At 29.4% G+C, this 24,432-nt stretch overlaps 1 protein-coding gene across 2 annotated transcripts in view; it reads left to right on the plus strand.

Moving 5' to 3' along the window:
- IRSp53 (Insulin receptor substrate 53 kDa) overlaps nucleotides 1-24,432 on the plus strand; it is a 179,154-nt gene that overhangs the window by 299 nt on the left and 154,423 nt on the right. The gene's annotated exons all lie outside the window — the stretch shown is intronic.

Consider the following 24,432-nt stretch of genomic DNA (forward strand, 5'->3'; position numbering starts at 1 on the left):
AGTTCTTAAATAAATATGATGACCATATAGAGTGTCATAAAAAAGTTAGTTCGCTTAGTTTTATTTCAGTTTTTAGATGAGATTTTCTACAATAAAAATGCAGATTGCTTTTAAGAACGCTATATATTCTTAAAATGGGGGAGCCGACAGCTTAAGTATTCATGAGTTAGGACGTAAAAAATGAAATATCATTAGGTCAGCACGACTGCACCCTACTTTTGCATGGTTATTTTCAACGGAATACAAATTTATGAACTTGTCTCTCTCTTTAAATAAACTTTGGTAACAATTATTAAGCGACATGAAATAGAAGATAGAGGATTACTATGTAGTTTTCTTTGAAGTATCTTGTTAAAAAAATTAGCGTTCTACCATTTAAAAACTTGCTAAGTTTTTGTGATTTTTTTAAATGTAAGATAATTTTACAATGAAACTTATTTTTGTGGTTGCTGCTTGTTTTTTAAATATTCAAACTGAATAATGAAAAAAAATTAAATTTGATATATAATAGTATCAAACGATAATTGCGTTTTCTTAATGATAAATTAATATACAACGATATTAAATAAATATTTAAAGTAATTACAATTAATTTCTGTTATTTAGATAATTGTTCCAATAAATTATATTACTTTTTATGTCTATTAAATTTAGTAATAATTATAATAATAAATAATATTACGTAATATATTATACAAAATATATAATATTAATAATTATTACTATACTATTTATCCAACAACAACTATTTTAGTGTGTATTATTTTATGACGAAAATATTTGTACGAATGTCGATAATAAAGCAGAAGATAATATTGAACGTATATTCAAACGATTTCACCTTGTAAGAAAATGTAACTTCGGGACAAAGTGTTGGTAAATGTATGATGTAATTGTGAAGTTTCTCTGTTTAAAAAATATCATTGTGTAGTGTGTTATCTTAAAATTTGTATGATGGTGCTAAAATGTCTGTTTTATTATAGTGAGCCATACCCATTTTATGATAGTCATTATTTGTTAATAATTTCTATAATGTTTAAAATTTTCAAGTTCAATTTTTTTTGCTACTTAATAATAATTTAATACTGATGGTTTAAATCAAAGAAGCCTGAGAAAAAAAACATCGTTAAAAATTACTTATTTACTATGAAAACAAAGTTTCATGGCAAAAAATAAAAAAATATATTTATTGCTTTAAGACCCTAGGAGCTTTACCTAGCCGTGACTCAGTTACTTTCGTGGATGAAACGGCTTTTACATCGCTTAAATGTATAAAATACTTTCTTGTGTCCACCTTCGTCAAGGGAAATTTAAAAAGAAAACAGGGAAAGCCTATTAGAGTGTGAATAAGATTTTCTGCCCTAAAAGACCCTATTTTCCAATTTCTTCGGTTATATGGGTATATAAAACCTATCGACGTTTTATGGTAGACATAATTAAATTCTAATAACGTTCGGCCGACACGAAAGCTGTCTCATCTACATAGGCCGAGTGCTCAATTTAGATTTATTATTATATGAATATTAATGGAAAATTTGAGTTATTGTACCGATTTTGGTACAAGAATTTAAAAAGTCGAAAAATTGATTTTCGTTAACCTAAACAAAGTTATAGATGTAAATGAGCTGTATAGCTCATTTGCTGTCAATGAATATATGGTTCGCTCTTCTCGAAAACAAATGGTTTTAGGAATTATAAATGACATAATAATAATAAAGCTTTTTTAAAATTCGGATTACTACTTTACGAATTTTTACTTCCCGAAGTTATTAGCGAGGTTCATTCCAATAGAAAAAATTAATTGATGTAACATACTTGTGTGTGCGCAGTGATCATTATACAGAGTGAATGGAGATAGGTTCAAAAACTTCAAAGAATTTTGGCGAAAAATTATATATTCATCCATTTAAAGATAGAGAGATAAAGATTGATCATCCTGTATATAGCCGTGAAATAAATATAAAACACAGTATAAATTCGACAGTATAGTAGACAGATAGTAACTTTTAAGTAGACGTAGAATTTATTTTGGGAGATAAATGTATATATATATATATATAACATATATATATTGCATCGAAAGTAGTGCGCAAATTTATTTCGTAAATGAGTTTTTGTAATATTCATTATTTTTTTTACAAAAATTGGGGTTTTAATATGTTCGAATTATCATTTCATGGTATAAACTATCTATCCAGACACTACCTAAAGATGTAAAACTAATTGATTGATAATGAAGAGATAGTAGAAATTAGGCGTTATTGTATATATTATGTTGTATGATTATTATTATTGTAAAATAAATTTAATTTGGTAGTAAGTACAATGCGTTAAGATTTATTAATACTTTTGGATAAATATTGAAATCTAAAGTGGAAAAGTTATTAAACAACTTTATTACAAAGTAATTTAGTAACACGGAAATCCTTGGAAAACCTTTAGCCCTAAAGTTGGCTCCTTTCACAGTTTCCCCAAAATACGTCGTGACTTGGCTAGCGAAATAGATGAGATTAATGACAAGGGTGGAACGTCTTAATCATGACTCTATTTACACTACCCCGAATACTGCAATTCGAATACAAGATCAACTATTTAATTGAGGCAAAATATTTTTGCTTTCATACAACATTACTTATCAAAGTTGAATTTATATTTACGTTCTCAGGCTATGTATTACTTATCTAAATATTTAGTAATATGTTTATAACTATGATGTAAACATTGCTGTAAACAAGAAAAAAATGTCATTAAGTATTTTTTTTTAATTTACAAGTATGTACATAGGGTTTAGCGGTACCTTACTTACGTTTTTGTGCATTTAACACTTAGATTCCGGTCAGAAACTAGTGATTTGGTTTTGAAAAAAAAAGTAGCTGCTAGTCAATGTCTTCTTTTTTATTTATTAATGGTTTAATTGCCTGATTTTATTGTAATTTTTTGTGTTTTAAAAAGAGAGAGGTGTTAAAACATAGCGTTGAATAGTTTTAATACGGAACTGTGTAACGGGGTGCCGTTGTTATCAATGCTCGACTTTCAACGAATTTGATTGTTCCGATTCCCAAGCAGATACGTAACTCTCGGCTGACCTTTTAGGTGTAAGATTTGTTTTTATTCGTCTGAAAGAGAAAGTGAAAATAAAAGTGAAAAATCAACTCTACTATTCAATTGTCTTAATGTATTTTAACACTAGATTGCCCAAGGAAGTTCAATTTGTCTACTTTTTTGTTTCAATTGAAAAAAGAGTTGTTTTTAATGACACAATATTTACAAACTTTTCATTCTTAATATTCATTAATATCTTGTTAAGTGATTGTAAATAACATATACGAGTATTTTTAACAGAATTTCTTTACAAATTAGGTATTATTTCACAACGTAGTCGTTTTGATTGCTTTTGGAGCTATTTTCCAGGCGTAAGTCAAGCAAAAAAAATTTTACAATAGAAAAGCTGCTAATGTCCATCTTTTTCGATTAATGTTAAGGGCGACTATATGTGACTAAGTTTGATTAGTTTAGGTAAGGGTTTGAGCTAAGTTAACGGAAAAATATTCTTTTGGACAATGTTAAATATTAAGTATTGAATTTTTTGTAAAATTAATAATTAAAACTGTTATATTTCATATAATTAAATTGTAAAATATTTTTATCATTAATATTCATACCGGAGTGTTAAACTAATTAATACAATTGTCGAGCTTAAAAAAAAATTATATAATATTAAAACAGAAAACTGCTGATAGTGAAACATTATAGTAATAAGCATAGATTTTTATATACACTTCATTTACATGATTGGATCACAAAAAGCTGTCCCTTATTTACTTTTCAAGAAATTTCTTCAAAGTAGGAAGGAATTAACGCCGGCAAACTATTTCGGGCGCGATCGTATGCGAGGAATGCGTATGACAAAAAGTTACGTATTCACCAAGAGTTCACGACTTTGAGCTTGGAAAGGACAAAGTATAGTAATATCATGAGCTCTACAGGAACACAACTATCGGTAACCATGTCTTTGTTTTGAAAGACATCATGGGATATTTAAACTGCTTCTGTGTAGGTTCGATATGATCACGAATGTAATTGTTTCATTACGCGACATTCATGTAATAAATAAAGGCAAACTATATTCAAACACAAGAATAAAAAGTAATGTTAATAAAAGAAGTAAATTTTAAATAATTTAAAATTTGTCTCCGGTTGAGTTATTTTTGTTAAAATTAAAGACGGGCTATGCCATCTTCTAAGAATTTATTACAATATAGTTAGTTTTATTAACGTATTTTTTCGTTTTCGTTATTACTGAAATGAATAAAGTGTTATTTATTTTCCGTTTTTTTTCGTAGAAAAAGTTTTACAAACGTATACTATCAAAATAAAACCTGCATGGTATTGTAGATTAAAATGTCAGATTACAGAATTCAAAATAAAATGAAATGACAGAATTTTTAAAATTTTACATTGAAATCTAAAATAACTTATTTATAATTTATCCTTATCGTCGGAACTGTCTATTACAGTAAAAATAGGTGAAACAACGCCAGTAAGAATCTCCTTACTTCATTCAAATAAGTAAAAAATATATCACAATCATTTGTAATATTTTTTTTAAAACGAAATCGTTGCTATGCAATAATCATAGAAACTTGCCGAGGTGTTGAACTGAGGGGTTATATTCGCTTGCACTTGCAATGTTAACAACACTACTAAAGATTTCTGATTAATAATTGCAGTCGACAACTTTGCGTAATGTTTGCAGTAACGCACGAATTCGTATCAGAGTTGCAAAGTTTTATGAAACAAGTAACCATTTGCAATGTAAATATGAATTCATATCCGTTAGCAATTAAAACAGTTTAATTCGGAATGGTTTAAAGGACGTTTTTATAAAACTTTACTAACCGTGCAACTGTTAAGGAAAGTAAACTTGAACATCCGTTTGAAAAAGCGAGAGAATTTAATGTGCAGTAAATGAAACTGCACCAGGTGTACTAAATTACGACGCTGCAGTAGAGCGAAAATGAGATTTATTGATATTGTCTTGCTAATGTTTACGTGAAAGTGAGCTTTTAAACGACCTTTTATTATGGAAATTGGTAAAATTTCGTCCGATTTCATATAGTGATACAGTAAATATTTGATACCGTACGAAGAATGAATGTAGTAAAATAATATCTGATTACATGTCGATTTTCATTATACTCTTTATATACAGGTGATGGTTATATGTCTAACATCTTTAAAGAGTCTAATGTATATTTCGTTTATTTTCATTTTATGTAAATCACAACTTATACAAAATAATAAATACTTTATTTAATTTAGTAAAATAAAGCATTTTCGGCAGTTATCCGATGCAGTTAGCGTCTATTGACTAAAAAGACGAGGTGAGGAACGAAATTAATTATCGTTTAATATTGGTCCCTGCACACTATGTACAGCAAGAAGTTATTGGCCTGACGCATTTCAATGTAAAAAAAAATAATGTCACATTTCATAGTGAACACTTTGAACAGGAAGATTAGAAAGAGGTGTAAAATATTTAAAACTTTTTACTGGCAAATGAGTAACATTCGCCTTTTTTAAGGGTTTTTAATTAATCATGTATACATTATTTTACTTCACCGATCTGTGAAAAAAAGAATTTAGTGAACCATAACAATAAAGGCAAAGAATGTAAGTTTGAAAATGAATGTAACAACGTATTTTTAGATAAAAAGTGTTTTTATATCACAGTAAAAACTTAAGTTTCACGCGGTCTTAATGCATGCGCCTTTACCCTACACTTTTTTCTTCATAAGAAAGTAAACTGTATGTTCTTTAATATTCATTTACACATTGCTCGCTAAGAAATAAATTATTGCGCCATGCAAATAACAATTGCTAATTATTTCTATGAGATAACTTACACATAATTGGAATATACCTGTAAGTATTATACAAAGCATATCTTTAGTTCTTCGATAATATTATTTGAAATTTTAATTCTTTGATCAATGCATGTGTTTCCATGGTTAACAGTATGATAATATGCTTTTAAAAATAATACTGCTCAATAAAATTCTTAAATATTTCTTTTACAAATTTTAAAAATTATTGAATGTGATGGGTTTTTGAGATAATGCAGAGAATTAATAGATTAGATAACTCAAGGTTTAAGAAGAAATCACGAGATAATTGCGAAACGGATTTCCATCCGTTGGTCATCAAATAGTTTGTTGAGTGAATAAAAGAAACCATATACCATGTAATTGGCCAGTCAATTTAATTTTTTTTATTAGCAAAATATATTTTATAACTTAATTTTTATTACTGTATATAGAGATTATAATTATTATTAACTAAAATTCCTAGATACTTTAATTTTAATTTTGATCAATTTTATTTAATATAAATAAATAGGAATTGAATGTTTTTGGTGTATATACAACATCTGTGTGTATATGCGGTTCCCTATAATTGAGGAATACCTCGTAGTTTGAATTTATAAAAAGTTTGCGTTGTTCTCAATGTATGTCATGCATCCCTCGTTGAAGTTTCTTTGTTTTATTTATATTTTATTTCACTAAATTATGCCTGTTCACAGTTTTTGCAATTTACTACAGTATCAACCTTACAAACTAATTAAAATTACAGAACTGTTTATAAGCAAATACTAAAAGCAATCGGTACAAACTGAAATTAAAAAAACAAGTCATGCATGGGAGAAAGATATCACAGTATTCTAGTGGGTTATTAGGGTATAATATGTCAGGATTACAATTGCATACGTTTTGAACAATCAAAGTACTGGAGAGTCAGAGATAAACACGGATTTTCTAGAACAAGTGATTGGGACACGAAGGTACCCAAGTGCCCTCTAATATTAATCTTTTTCAATGACCAAGGAAAATAAATGTTAGTTTAGGAATTTTATACAAGAACATTAAAACTAAAACCGCTCGGAGTTTATTATGTGAATGAATATTTAATGTATAAAAATATTATAAAGATTTGGTAAAGCAAATTCCAAATTAAACAGTTATTCAAAGCTATCTGCGACGAGCATAAATTCCGACATATCATTATAAACGATTATAGAAACTGTTGTTTCCTAAAACATGCTAATGCGATGATTTTCGATTGTCTACGGCTGATAAGATTTTTTGCGTGTAAGATGTGTGTTAGGCCACTCAAGATGAGTGTATAGGCGTTCCGCGGGGACAGTGAGACGGACCGTTAGTGGACGTGCCGGAATTCGTTGGATACCGTTACGGGTATCAGATGCGGAGAATCGATGCTGGTTATTTTACAAATCTTAACTTAATTATTACATAATGTGCAGTCAAAAAACTACTATTAACACATATACAAGTAAAAAATCCTCTATAGCACAAGTATTAAAAGTGTACTTTATAGTTTTTGAAACAATTTATGAGTCTATGATTTTATAGTTGATGTTAGAAAAATAAAACATCTATTCAACATCAAAAAGCAACTGCAGATGAAATAGACAAAGACAAGATGAAAATTTTTTTTGTATTTAAAATAAAGAAATTAGAAACTGTCGCTTTCAGAATTGCAAACGAAGAAAGTTCATCTGAAAAATGTAATTTTTTTTAAATTAGTAGTTTTGTACTTTTTTCACTAACTAGTTTAACTTATCGTTCACCAAGTTTCTTCGTTTTTTTTAAATGTCAACGATTTTCTAACTACCAAGGTTTTTTTTAATTTTTTTTGATTATTTGCGGAATCCCGTTAGTTATTTCAAATTTAGCACATGAGATAAACATGATATAAAAATCTCAGAAAGTGGTGAATCGAAGAGAGCGTTGACCTCATAGCGAGTGATACTGTCCTCTCTCCCTCCATCATAGTGCGGTGCCAGACAAGTTTTGTAATACAAAATCATGCATAGCAGTATTTATCATTTATTTTATAGTCACTTTGTGACATAAGATAGCTTGTCTCATTAGTCGAGAAATTTCATTAGCAAAGGCGCTCCAAAGAAAACACTAATATTTCTCGTTAAAATTTTTACTAAAATAGATCAAATCGTTAGTAGATGGTAAAAGTAATATGTTTTTATATTACTATCCATAGTTTTATTAACGAGCCATCGAAAGGACTAAATCTCTTTGAATTACTTTACGAGATCGAATCTAGATTAAGGAGATCCTTAGATGATTAAAAGTAACGGACATAGCTCAGCCGACTGGCGAATTGAAGTGGTAATAGGCAGGTTAAAGAGCGCGTAGAGCAGATGGCCGATGGTACCTTAAGGTTCTGGAGTAAAGATCACGGTTCGGCAAGTACAGAGTAGTACGTCCGCTCACAAGGTGAAAAGATGATCTTGTTAAGATGGTCGGAACACGCTAATCTAGATAATTTGAATCGGTCCCTTTGGAAATCGATGGGGAACATCTATAACCGCATCCGGCGGTTGTAATTATGGTGATGATGATGATAGTTTTGTCTTTATTATTGAATAAAATTCGTTACAAGTTTTGGATAAGTTCCGGTTAAGTAGAATAGGCTGTAATAGTTGTATAAGTTAAAAATATTATACGGCCTATGAGACGTTAAATCTGAAGCCACAAGGTGGTTTGCGTAGATTTGATAGTTTTAGCATTTTTAACACCATATTGTTATGGAAAAATAGAATCTCTTTATAAAAATGTAGTGTATGCAAAATCATGAAAATTTGATATTACATTTACTTAAAAGACTATATTAGAAAACAATAACAATTCTCTTCTAGGTAAATATCAAATTGCGAAGATGCGCAAATTCAATAAGTTGCGCTAATACAGAAAGTGTGAACGTCAGTAGCAGCTGCTGATGTCAGTTTGCTGTTTTTACTTCTTTTACTTGGCTACGCTCTATAGAAACTTGTAGTCGGTAAATAAATTAAATAGCTCGACTTTTCTCATTGTCTGCAAGATATTTACGTCGAGTTTCATTTAACCTTTCATATTATTAAATTCTAGCTTGTCTCTCGTGTAGTCGTAAACAAATCTCGAACGTGCATCGTTTACCATTCTACTTTATACAATCCTTACTTTGAATTTTCTGTGTAAAGAAGTCAACAGTGTTATCAAGCGATAAAATATCCATTTGCCGGTATTAAGTTTAAACTTGTAAACTAAATCTGTGTTTATCGAAAAAGCTTTATTTCAGGATCTAAGATATCAGACAAAGGAATAAAAACTGGTACACATATATGGCCTCATAAACACGATCAACTTAAGTGGATACCTTCCATGAATTGTAGATAAGTTAGTTAGATTTACGAGAAGGCTTGCAAACACCTTTACAAGGCCTTTGCTAGCCATTTGCGGTTAGACATGTATTACAGACTTAATAGTGATTCTGTAATTTGAGCTATAACCTCCTAATTGTCATGATTTGCGTTAGTAGTTTACTGTTTAAATAATTATTTATATATTTAGTTTATTCTGTAGTAATTTTCCTTTGTTCATGTATATATATATATATATATATATATATATATATATATATATATATATATATTTACAAATTATAAAATTATATAATTATTCCTTCAGATGCGATAAATTTTTATGTCAAATCTAGTATTATTTTTGTTAATATGATTTTTTAAATAAAACGATTTGTCAGTACTCTGATGTGCTCGGTCTAGAACTGTGCTAAAAAAGTTAAGATCTTATCCGTGAATTATATTCCGTGTTTACATGTGTAAATGTAAAAGGATATTTAAATAAAAATGTGTATGTATGTATTATAGTGTTTGCGGGCCTGTACGTGTGTGTGAATATAAGTGTCTAAGCGGTAAGAAGATACTTAACATAGGTTTCGGTTTTATTAAAATAAAATCATTTACATAAAGAATCTTTTCGGTATCACATTTTCCTTTTGTTGTTTACACTAGTATAGCATTCTCTTGAACAATTGCCAAACAGTCCATCAATCAATAGTAAGCTAATATTATATCTTTATATTTGCTGTGTGATTTATAACACAAATTAAAGGGATTATTATAATAAAATTACTAACATTGACTACACGTATAAAACGACGGTAAATGTGTTTTCATCTTTATAAATAGTTATATTAAATAAATTATATTAAATATTTTATATTGGTTCAAATAAATGAAGTCGATCGACTTTTTAAATGTGTAAATGTGAATAAGTTTAGTTTTTTGTTTAAATTAATTTAAAATATTTATATTTTATCTGTATGATAATTAAAAATATTTGTATAAGCATTAGCCGAAAATTTTAAAAAATTCTAGTTAAATATTTAAACATTTTTTATTCAATATGAAGATAAATAAACTGTTATGTAGCGTTGACCTTGGCGTTCACTTACAGAAATCGGTCAAACATAAGATCACCGATTATGCTCGCGGTTCCAAACTGGTTTCGAGGCAACGTGACTTGAATGTAATTATAATTAATAAAACCCAAAAACACACACACATATTGTGATTATAACAATTGATGCCAAAAAAAATATTACAAATAGGATTTATTTCTAATCAAATAACATTATCAAAACATGCATTATTTTTAAATTAGCGTCATATTATTTATTTGATTTAATTATTTCACACTGCTCTTCGTATAAAGGCGGACTTAATACTTTATTCAACTCATTCTCTACAAAGCAACTTAGAATAACGAATACATAATATAAAGACTACACATATAAAGATAGACGAAAAATAGAAGCAACGTCGAAACATCGTACCTATATCAATTTTTTTTAACTGGAAGAAAAATTACTGTTTGCTGAATCAATCGTTTGACGATGGTAGTATTCTCAATAATCGAATGCTGTTACCGAAAATCACGGCAGTGGCAGCCCAGCTGTAAAAGACAGACACTTGTGACCTTGGGTCGCGTGTTCCGTGTTCCCGGAATACAGTCTTTTATAATTCATATTATGTTTTTATTATAAAGCTTTCTTATTTCTGCCTGGTTTAAGCGGGTATCACAGTCAGAAGGATTCAGTGGACGTTCTGTGGCCGAAACGATTATGTCCAATAAACCACATTGTTATAAGTTACGCGTATAGACTTACATTACGTACATAAACACTTGTGTTTGTCTTATAACTTTGGTAATAAAACTTATACATATTTTGGTCACATTAAATATATTTGAAAAGAACAGATTTATCTTTATGTAGTATGTATATAACTGTTGATGAGGGTCCTGTATACCTATTATGGTAATTATTGCGGTTCGTTACCAGTTTGGCATTGAAACACATTGAGCGTATTATTCTAAGGTTAACCTTCTGTCTTTTTGCCTTGAGCATATGCACGCTGGATATCACGCCGCAATATTGCTAACAATGCATATTTAGTTATGATAATTGCAGCTTACAATTACATATTAATAACGCCCTCGAGAGCATTCTGTGGCAATAGTACTGTTTATATAAAATCAGGGGAATATTAAATAGTATTATTTAAGCATAATAGTTAAATATTTTTTTAATAAATGTCGAATAATTTGATCTTCTATTAAAATGTTATTGCTTTAATGTGTTTATTGTTAATGTCTGATTGTAATCCTAAAATAGCATTATTTAATACATTCTCATGATATGCATATTTCATGATTCTTATTTTATTCTATTTATGTAATATATTTATATATATATATATATATTTATATATATTACATTATATATATATATATATATATATATATATATATATATATATATATATATATATATATATATATATATATATATATATATATATATATATTATATATTTCACGCAGATTTAAATTTGAAAAAACGAAATTATTATTAATATTATTTGATCTAAAAAATTTTCCACTTATATTTGGTTATAATGTTACTGGGTAATATTCCAATTATCGGTTATAATTTTATAGGTGTATTCTCACAGTCCCAAATAAATTTAAGTAACGAACACCATAGAAGGCCGTTTTTTCTAAGTTTTAATTGCGCTGTGAATTCAAATTAATGTTGGGACATCCGCCTGTGAATCTTTTTAAGAAAATATTTTTCGAGTTTAAAAGGTCTTGAAATTAATCACGTACATATTTATAAATAAATTGGATAGAGATATGACAAACAGTACATATCTAATTTAATTAAAATAATTTTTAAGTAAAGATTAAATTTACGGTGTGAGAATAAAACATTTTTTTTATCTTTGTATGACTTATGTAAGTCATCGAATAAATAAAGATGCTCAGCAAATACATAATGCATTGGAATACACTCGGATCAAAAAGATAATAGTCATAAGACATCATATTAGTAAGAGATAATGTTCTTTAGCTGGAGTTAATGTATTATGTAGCCACTTTCTATAATTTGAGCACACTTTTACAACTATCGAGTAGTTGGCTAAATTGACAGCTGCGATTTTAACGTCAAACTGAAATGTTAAAACTATATTATATATATATAAAGTTTATAACTATCAGAAAATTACATTATTATATTACTAAAATATAATAAGAGCTTTTTAGGGTTTACATTAATATTTCAGTTTACATTATAAGAAGTTAATTTAAGTAAAAAGTATGAACGTAATAATGCCTTTGTTATTCTCAAAAAGTATTGAGGAAGAAATATAATAATATAAAATAATATATATTCAAATACTCAAATACATGATATTTTTGTAGTTTTAAACAAGCAAGAGATTTATTTAAAAAAAGAGTTTATGATCTATTACGCATTTTAATAGACAGCGATTCCTTTTTCACAAATCTTCCGTTTTACATTTCTTTTTGAAACGGCAAAGTTTTCTCTATCTAGTCTACAAATTTTTACTCTTTAACTATACTGCATAGTATTTCCTCTTCTACTACGTTTTTCAAATGTGGCTCACGAGACACTTGCTCATTTCACTGAATGCATTCTTTTATTTCTATGACATAATCATCTAGTCCTTGTGCGGTTTCTAACATATTTAGGTCTTGCTTTTACACAACGCTGGGCACATTTTTGAACGAGCGTCGTCCTTACCTCTGACAATTTTTCTCTTATGTGCTCTGACATAACGAGAACGGCGCCGCGATGCCAGGAGTCATGAATCTTTTTCCTTTTTATATATTAAAACTTTTATTATTATCACATTTAGAAAAATACTTTGAATTGGTTTGCTTTGTGAAATATTTTATCAGTAAAAGGTGTAACTGACCAGTGGCAGCCTATTGCCTCGATACTATATTATATAATTCACATTTTGTGCACTGATTATGTAGGATTGCCAATGTTCAGAAACAAGTTTTCCGATGATGGCAGAAAGGTCTACTGCGTACCAAAATACCACACTTGCGATCGCTAACTCGCCTGTCAATCGTGACGATTATGATATATTCCCCTAAAGATATCTTAGGGGGCGACTTGAGCCTTGCAGTAGGCGACTATCAGCAGAGAAGAGGTGTAGTAATATTATATCTATATATTAGATAGTACGTTTAATACAAATAGGTAATTTTAATAGTTGTAAAAGTCTCCAAACTAGAACTAGTAACACCTAGATTACACTGTTTGGCGGCAATCAATTTAATCTTTATAATGAATGAATGAATGATTATGATTTGTAAATTAAGACATTACGCCTTTAAAAAATGTCTAGCAAGTGACTTTCATGAGCAGGACCACACTAAGTGAAAACACATTTTGCCCAATCAAATTACTTATAGACATAATTTTCGAAGTTGTACATATCATTACAACGTTGATACTTTACGTTATCGAAAGTTATTTTTAATAATAGGTGATACATCTATATTAAACATAATAATTAGAGAAAATTATTACCAGGCAGTTATTAAGATGGAAGACGCTGCATGCAGGCCGATTCCAATCGATCTTATTGGAAATATATAGATAACCATTGTCCAGCACTGGATGTCATACGGTTTAAATGATGATGAAGATGATAATAATGATACATGGCTTCTCTTTTGCCGGCGAAACATGTAACTCTCTTTATCTGTATCGCAAACAATATGTCGATAGTGGTATTGTCAAAAATAATTTGTATATATTAGTATATTTTAAAATTATATACTTTTTACTCTGTACTGCGTAAAAATAAAATAGAAAGAATGCTCCATCATGTTTTGCACATAATTTTTACATTAAACTGAATGGCAAGTCACACAAGATAAGTGGTCTATCTAACTATGGTGTCTTTAAGTCCAAACACTTATATTTATGTAAAATATTTTTAATAACTTTAACTATGAGGAGGACCGGAATGTTGTTTCTGTCAACGTATTTTACTGAAAAACTGATTGATTTTATAGTTACTTTAGTAATATATACTTAAATATCCTGTAACAATAATAATTCCAATATCATATACAACGCTGTGCGGTATAGTCTTCAAAGAGCAAAATTTGCAAATAAATTAAACAAGACTTTTTAACACAATTAGTTCACTTTATTTTCCTATCTTGTTTACACTATCGAGTGTTTATTGTAAACAAAAAAAAAACATTCGATCTAGCAACATGTAATCTGTTGAGTACATAGTCTACAGCATATATTTCAGACAACTTAATTAAAGGTTTATACTAAGCTCTCGTACAAATTGGTTTGTTTGCGTAAAAGCTTCCAAGTGTTGTTTACAAAGGAAGAGAAAACAAAATAATATCGAGAATTGTTGCTTTAAGGGAGAAACAGATGTAATTTAGAAATAATTAAATTGAAGTGTTCCAGTAAAATACAATGAATGCTGTTTTTTTATTCTCAGTTTTGTAAAAACTCTTCAAAAAACACTATAAGATTTTTTGTTATTCAAATAAAAAAAAGATGTGTGTATTCCATTAGCTATAGTTTTTATAAATAGTTGAGCATCTTCTTAAAATGTCATAATAGTTATCTTTGTAGTTATGTTAATAATAATAATTTTTATATGTTGCTCCAAACTACGGTACGGTACGGATGGTAATTGCTAAACAATAGCTAACTAAATCATAAATTAAGTAAAAATTAAATATTAATGCATTTGAGTAGACGTTAAATTCTCTAGACCCTTTCAGATTAAAAAAAAGAAACTTTAGAGGGTCTATTTGAGTATTCGCGTATTGGCAACATGCCTTGTGGCATCCATTATTGAAGTATGTTAAATAATAAATAAGACTTGGTTTTTATTCTAATATATCATAAAAAGATATCCTAAACAGTTCACGCCAAATGCATCGACATCTTATTACAATAGCGCTTTCTAATTCTGTCATAGTAATCAATGGATTTAGTTTATAATAGCATTATGCAACGAGAAAGTTGTAGTAAATGGTTTTAAACCGTTAACTAATACATCTTTATGCTTTGCAATAACTTTCACTCGGATTATTACAAGTCTAGACTAGTGATGCGTAATTCAGATTAATGAATTTAACAATTGAATATCTTTTTATTCTTCAATTTAAAATAATGAAATGTTGTAATAAAACCCATAAAAGTTTCTACGAAATGAAAATAGATTTTAGTAGAAATCGTAGTGCTAATAAAAAAGCCAAATTCAGTATGTTTCTGTATTCAAATCTCAGTTAAACTATTTTTTAATTTTTTATGAAGTGCTATTCATATTGTCTACTTATACTTTATTGAAATAATTGATATTACTAATTATAATTGGTTATTATTTATTATAATGGTGGTTAAACTTGAAATAGACTAGATAAAATCTAAAAACCTCCAATACTCATAGAAGAAAAAATTATATTCTTATGTGCATTTCTGCTTTCATTATTAGATTTGATTAAATTTGGTTAATCTTTACTTTATAGTTTAGTACACAAATCATCATCAACATTTCAGCTATAGGAAGCCCACAACTGGACATAATCCTCTTTCATAGATTTTTTATTTATTTTTACTATACAAACGCAGCAAATAATTTTAATGTATTATAACAGTTAAAGACGTCACAACAAAATCAGGGAGAGGAGTCAGAGCTTTTTTGACCATATGTCAAAGCTAGGTTCTTGACGTTTTGTGTGTTTAAATCAACAAATAGAGACTACAGAAGCCATCTATTGACGAACGGCGAGAACTTAGTTTCGCGCCTATTATGACATTAGAAGACGAAGACCGGATATAGAACAAATATTATTAGTTTCTTGTAGTGTAATTTTGATAAGTATATTTTGCTGATATTATTTACAAGCCGGACAAGCGTAATAAGTTAAAATGTTCAGTTTACTTATATCTCGTGTCCGAACAAAAATGTTTTTTTTTTCTCTTGAATCGATTCCGTTGGTTATTGCCATTCTAACGGAGCGTTATAAAGCAAAAGTGGTCACCGCTGCAACGACATAGTTAACAAGTCGACAGTTGTCTCCGGTCGGTTGCCTTTCACTTGCATTTATGGGCCGTAGACCCGATCTAAATAACTTTAAACAGGTGTTTCTAAATTCCTGAATAGGCTTGAAGAAAATGAGACTCCAGACGATAGGTATAACGCATTGATTTACTATAGTGTATTTAATTAATAATCATTTTCGTATACTTAAATATAGCTTTTCATTATAAAGGTGTTAAGTGTTTTTGTGAATAAACATGAATAAATATTTAATCTGAGTGGTGATCACTCTTGACTATATATTCTTCGATTTTAAATTTACTTATTCCCCTTTAAACTTATTTTCAAACGCCAAAGTTTGTTGTATGTGCTTAAATTAATATATGTTCCATTTATAGTTCCGTAATTACTATCGCACTGCTAGTTTAAACATTATCATGGACAGCTAAAATACGGACAGTATTTACGACCGCTGCTATTTTATGGTTCGTAAAACTAGGCAATATAAATAACAGAGCTATTAACAGTAACTATTTTGAAGACTCATGGCTGAAAAATAAATCAATCAAAATCTAGTTAAAGATCATGTATATAATGAAAGTGTCACAACCAATAAATGCATTTGTGCAGTTTAATCTATGGATTAAAAATTTTAACAAATTTAATCTACTGTAACTTGTATAGCTTGCATAAAATAAGTAAATCAACGGACAAAAAACCAAAGTAACATCACAAACGTCTCGCTTCTTAATTAAGTAGCCAAGATATCTTGAAAATGTACGTGACCTTATCATAAAAATGAAAATATACGTAATAATAATTTAGACTTAAATGAAATTACATGGATCTATAAAGTATTGCTTTTAAAGATGTTTTTAATGTATATTCGTATTTATCTCAAATTATTTTTATAAAATTATATGTCAAAAGTAAACAATGAATATGTCTCGAAACGGAGGCAGTTTATTGTTTCAAATCATTGTAATATATGTTTTACTAGATGTACCCACCCGTTCACGCTCTGCTGCGTTATGCATTTATTTAAATATATATAAAAAAAACTTATTTCTGACACCTTCCCGGGGATATACCAAATTATAATGGCGATTGAATGTACGGTTTTTGAATCCATCAAGTACAGACGGATAGGCAGACACACCTTTATTTTTATGTATATAAGAATACGAATCGATGTTGTCCATTTCTTGATTCTCTTAATCAATGTGGTGCACAGCACCTATATTATTCAAACATTAGAGTTTTTAATAGTATTGTTAAAATTAGAGTCTAGAGACCGTACACTTGCATTAAGTAATATTAAGTGATTTCAATACTTAATTAAAGAAAATACCTGGTCATTAATGACAGTATCATACTATTACTTAATATGAAATGATACTTATGATTTATAATGATTACTTAATATGAATACATAAAATGATGAATGTATTGTTCATTTGTCAGCTAAAAGATTTAAAGTTTTTTTCTTAACAAATCAACAATACCTACCTATTTCAAATCAGCCTGTATATATAGAAAATAAAGAATATGTCACATCAACTTATTTTTCCTAATGTAATGGGATAGGCACTAACATGTCAGTAAAAAGTCTGCAAGGACAGATTGTACACAATAATCAATTTATATTATAATTTAAATATCCGAAGTTTGGAAACGCTCTAATACCAATAAAATTAGTAATTATTTTTGAAACCTAACAGCAAATACATCCATACTTTTAAAGCTTCTATAATCAATCAGTCTGTACACACACTATTTGTTCGAAACTATTGGTTGCAGGTTGAATTTGTAAAGAGCTTCATTTACGATAGGGTTGGGTTATCGGTCCTAATTTGTGCTCAAAATCGATGCGATCTAAAATCGCTGGAAGCTCACTAATTCGCGGTCGTTAATGGGATTTCTGCATCAGGGACCAGAGCGCGGCAATGACTCTACCTTATGATATATTAACTCTACCATTGTAGCTGCGTCGATATAACTTTATACTGTTTTATACCGAAGAACTCGCATCTTTTGTGAAGAAAGAATTTATGTTAAATAATGTTTAGTTTGATTGTTCTTATATTTATAACTAGCTGCCCTTTCATACTATACAAAAAAAAAATAAACAAATTGTATTTTATCCTTTGCTTTTTTATTGTTTTCAACCACCTTTACTTTTTTATACTATATGCTATTTTATATCATATTCTTGGTAACTATTGACGTCAAAATTTTGACAGTTAAGAACAAACTTTTTAATTTACAGTATAAATCGTAAGAAAAAAAAATTGCAGCTTTTCTAATTTATGTGATAATGAACCTCCTTGGACATTGAACAAAAAATAGCCAAATTGATCAAGCGTTTTCCAAGTTTTGTTTGTAACAATGCATTTGGCGATTCACTTTTATTTATATCGATATAATATGTTTGGTGTTAGCCGAGTGAGATAGAAATTATTGTTCCTTCGCCTTGAGACATAAAATGACCAGATACAAAATCTTCAAATTTTCGAACAATTTCCTTAATAGGGCTTTAAAAGCGGAATAAAACAATGCTTAGGTATTTACTACTACTAGCTGACAGAAATAAAGGAAACGGTGGTTACCACCTAAAGGTTAACTTCCACCAGTCTTTTACGACGAGCATTAAATTTTATTAAACTAAACACTGCTCCAGATGGAGGAAGGGCCTTCTGCGTAATTCTAATTATAATTGAGTTAATTTACAGTATAATTAAATTAGCAAGCTTATACAGATGATCGCTGGTGCTTTAATGTTATGGATTGGAGAACATGGATTGGTAAGTGCAGTGTTGGTCGTCTAAGAGGCATTGTAAGTATATTGGATGACGCTGAATGCGGGTCGTATCCACCTGGTACTATTGAAAATACTACCTACCTTAGACTGAAATGATAATGAGGGTGAAGAAATTTGTATTAACAGTGGAACATCATATTTCGTGGTATAGGCAACAGTATTTTGGTAAGACGTGAAATACCTTAAGACTTTTTCCAATTGACCAATTAAATCAATATATATATACGTTATAATAGGAAAACACTTAAAACATATTGATTAAGGCAGGGTCAGCAAAATTCTTGCCGTGACGGTTAATCGATTGTATAAACATTGAACTTGCCAATTTGAACATAACTGCGGAAATCAAATAAAGATATTCGTGTTGAGTGGGAATCAATGCAGAGAGCTCCTGGTTTGCTTGATTTTAATCAAAAGTTTCGATTGGACTGGCAGCCATTCGATTGAGTGCAATAGCGGCGTGTGTTCCAGCGATCAGATCGCGTAGGGCGGGAAGTATGATCGAGGTATATTCACTACACAGAAATTAGTCTGCATAATCCAATACCTGTTTACAGTTCTCTAATCGTTGAAAGTTCTCTAACATTTGACGTGCAACTAAAACAGCTTTCAATCTACACCCGTTTATACGTAACTTATTACAAGTTTGTTACAGACTGGTTCCGGGAAAGTCGGAATGGTTTCCACACTAGAACTCGTAGATGATAATTCTGCACGTCAAGAAACACCTGAATTATGTAACACATTTCCTTTTCCTTGATTAATGTTTCGATTTCCATAAAGCAATTGGATTTCGTGTCGGCCACAAAGGCCACTCAATTGTCGAGTTACGTAAACGACTAAATGCTTAAGTGAAATAAAAAAATAAAATTTGCTTTCTCAGTGGGATGGCCGCTCAAATTAAGCACCTGAATAAATTGTGTGATAATCCGCAGCAGTCTTTTAATGCTTTATTTTACGGAGCCGCTGGCGACGAAGGATGAGCGAGGAGGAATGAACGAATAAGATAATGATTACACTCATTTCATTATTTTTCCTTGATCCAAGTAATTGAAGAAATTGGGTCGATGAGTGATTGGAGGCTATGGGGCGCTATAGGCCGGCCTCATTAGAGACCTCTTTATCGTATTTAACGCCTTTGTTACCTGAGGGTGTTCAATGGACTGTTGCGAAAATCATTAGCTTAAACTCATCCGTTATAAACGTTCTTCGGAATGCAACGCTTAAACGATTTCGACTTATTTATTTCAAGCTATTTTATTCGTGTAAGTGAAAAGTAAGCAACGCGGTTACTTTTAGCAGATTTAATTTATATATTTCGCTTTTTCCGACTCTGCGGAGTAAGTTCATAATGGACACAACATTAACTCGGGCCTACTTTGGTAGAGAGCTTTCAGGTTTTTTCAACTCATCTTGTGTTAATATTTTCATTACATAAATACAGGTGCTATATTTATGTAGGTATTTATAATTACTAGATCGGATTATAGTAAAAGACATTTTACCGAAAATGGAAGATTATTAAAAGTCACTTTACGTTTATTAAACCTGATACAATGTAATATTAATATGCAGTATATTTGTGTTCATAACTTGAGACAGAGGCATTAGGTGGTACCTTTATTAGGTCACAAATTTCACTAGTCCCGGCGGCTTTTATGGGAGACTGTAAAATTGTGGCGTATAGCTTAGCGGTTAAAACAGACGTCACGGTGGTAGACAGAATAATAGATTCCTAAAATAGAGAGCTGACATTAATAAAAACGCAATGTATTCACATTCTTTTTTATAATATCGCTCATAGCGATATCTTTAACTATACGATTTTAGGTTACACCGATGAATGTTTTTGCAGGTTTTTTAAATTATAGTAGTTTAATATTTCTTTAACTAAATATTTTAGGTATTAATCAAATAATTTATTTATTCAATACATACGAGTATTACATGTATATTATATGTAGGTGTATGTATACGTAAAGTCTCGCCATATTATCTCATTAGGTGTGGATGCCATTTAGCGAAAAGTAATTACAATACAATATTTATAAATTTACAATTAAAAAATGGGGGATTATATTATACCAATTGGAATCTTATCACATTATGATAATTGCAATAAATTCATATCATTACACTCATTATGACTTTAAAAAATCATTAACTGAATAAAAATAAAATAAGATTATCTATCTTGTCGTGATTGTCGGAGGATGATGTAAGTAGACACTTCCATCTGGTCTTACTAGAAATATCTAGGGGGAACCTATCTTCTACCGTGGACGTCTTTACTGCTATCTAAGAGATAAATCCTTAAGTTTACATATCTTTACGTCTTTAACTTTTGTTGGTCTAAATTTATTATAGATTATTGGTCTCATTTGGTAGGTACACTTCTGCAGATTCGTTGCGTTGATCTTTTCTATAGCTAAGGTGTTAGCCACTAAGGTAATCTTGTATCAGTTGAAGGTCTCGTTTCGAACAATTGGTTTTTGGCTACCTAAATATATAATGACGGAAAGGTGACAAGTTTTATTGATTTAAACTAGGATTTTTTACTTTCTATAGGAACTTTACATAGCCATTATGTATTGTACATATGTATAGATAGATTTAACTTAATATGTGATACATTTTTGTGATTCCAAATAAAGACAGGTTTAATTATATTTAAATTTAAATGTTTTTACTTGAATATAGTTTGGTTCTTATCGTATTGAACGCGGGAACGGAGACAAAATTATCATGTTCACGAAATATTTTAACCAAAAATTATTCAGCATAAATATTAAAAAGGATAAATTAAATTTGTCTTAGTAATAAACACAAGTTAAATTGAGTAAAACTGAAAAATGTTGCTATAGCAAGAATTAACATTTTACACGGCCATTTTTATAATAAATTAGATAAACATTAATTACATTAATGAAACGAAGCAAAATTAAATTCATTTTGACATGACTTGGCCTTTAAAACGTTCCAAAACGAGGAAACTTCAGCCTGTGACATCATTAATTAAGAACTTTAAATAGGGCTATAAATTTATATTTTATTTAATAAATACTGAATAAAATTTAAACTAAGATATCAGTAAATGTGCGTATTCGTTTGTCAAGTTGCCGCAGTAGGCAGTGTGAGGCAGTGAAAGCGCTTTTGAGAGTGAAAATCACAAAAATGCAACGTAGCTACTTTCCTGTGCTGTAATTTTATGGTCACACGACTCGCTGGTTTGGAAACGACGCCGATATATATAAAGTTTTAACTTATCCGCCCAGGCTTGGACATTAATGTTTACAAACAACTTTCACTTAGCTATTGATTAAGATATACAGTTCAAACCTGTTTTATGTAAATAAGTGCAAGGTTGACTCGGTTATTATATTTCTGTGATGTTACATAAAACGTTAATAACGGAAGTTATTATAATTTGTAAAGTAATACATAAATATTTCAAAAATATGAAGGCTAAATGTGATTTTCAGAAAAGTAAATTTATGAGTTGAATTCTTCAACTTTTCAGAGAAATGCTTAAATGTTTTTTTTAATCGAATTACTGGGTGATTGCTAACAGGTGTAAAAATTTAAAATAGTGAACGTATAGTTCATTTGCCGTCAGTTAAGATATTACAAACTCTATCCAAAAATCTATAGTTTCGGGAATAATGAACAAAGTAATGATAATATAGTAAAAAAAAGTATTTCAAAATTCGAATTACTATGCATTAAAATCAATTATTGTTTTCTGTCCCTGCAGACTTGGTAGAGAAAATATTAGTCTGTCGATCCCAATACAGTTTCAGAGTGTTCACTTTGTACCGAATGTTTGGAAATAGGTGTAAAAACTTTCAAATTTTTGCTAACAAATAAAAAAAATATTTACCTCTTTAAAGCTTTTACATTTAGAACCAATCATCCTGTTTGCATTTTGAAACCTACTGTGTCACGAACATATCTTGAAATGGCACAATGTGACTTCTAGAATAAGATTTACTGATATATAGGCAAGTTGGAAACACTGTAAGTGTAGGTATTATCACGATACCTTTTTGAGTCACGTGGTATTGCTTAATCAGTTATAGATATGTCTTTTAATAGAGCGTTTCCTAAAGCGAGCGCATACGCCTTTATAGACATTTTTGCAGCATTTGTCAGTAGGTGAAATTTTTGTGTAGTAAATCAAAAAGACGATTTGCTTTAATTGATGCACCTTAGCATAGTGATTATCAGAAAATGACATAAGTTATCTAGTCGACTTCACGTGTTGCTCCTTGTTCAAAGTAGCTCCCAAATATAGTTTTAAAATGCCCAACAGGTTATTAAACGATAATATTATCAAAATATTGTTACACTACGAAATATATAAAATTCATATCATTTTTACACAATTCGCAAATTAAAAAAAAATAATTGTGAAATTTGCTACTATGCTGTAGTACTTCTATACGTTGAACAATAATTTTGAAGATATGTTTTTTTTTCTTGTAGTGAAGGTAAAGGTCGTTGACATTGTACTAGAGTCGATTATAAAGCGGTCTAGCGGTAGGTGAATTGAACCACAGACGTTCGGTTTCGACACCTGCTTCGAAAGTGCATTGCGATGTGGGACACCAGCAATGCCTCGATTTAACCTACATACCTATTCTCGTTCTGCTTATATTATTTATGCAATATTAATAAATGTTAAATCAACATGCAATGAAGTAATGAAAATTAACCAGTTCGGAAATATAAACCACTTTTTCGAAATATAAGTGATATATTTATGTATGCATTATACGCTACTAAGTTACACGTTTTAAAAATAAAAATTTAATAGATTTTAAATGTGATTCGGCATTCATGTTAATATGCTCTGTTTTTTGGTGCTTTTTAAGTATATTAATTAAAAAATCACAAAATGTTATTTGCAATAATAAGATACAAGAAAGTTTATATTTACTATTATAGCTAAATCTTTTGTTTGACTATACGAATCAAGATATGTACTGTTACGTATTTGTTTATGATAAAAAAACATAATTTTTACGAACTCTTGCTGCTAATTAATTACTTTCAATGCAAAATTATAAATTTTTATACACTCTTGTTTACCGAACTTGTTGGATTTAACTAATATTGTAAGTTATTAAATAACAATTATTATTTCAATTGCTTTAAAGTTTCAGAGTGGAGAGTACTTGCAAAACATAATTACGAACAATTATTTAAAATGTACCATAATTAACAGTTTAAATTTCGAAGTTAAAAATGCTTCTCCTAAAAAATTTTAGCTTCTCAAAATATACAAGATTTAAGTACAGCTGAGACCACCTTGTCTACGTCTGAAATG

Source organism: Battus philenor, unplaced genomic scaffold (assembly GCF_028537555.1).
Source record: "Battus philenor isolate CCGP_79_NKW_IND1 unplaced genomic scaffold, ilBatPhil1.0.hap1 SCAF_9, whole genome shotgun sequence".
Lineage (NCBI taxonomy): Eukaryota > Metazoa > Arthropoda > Insecta > Lepidoptera > Papilionidae > Battus > Battus philenor.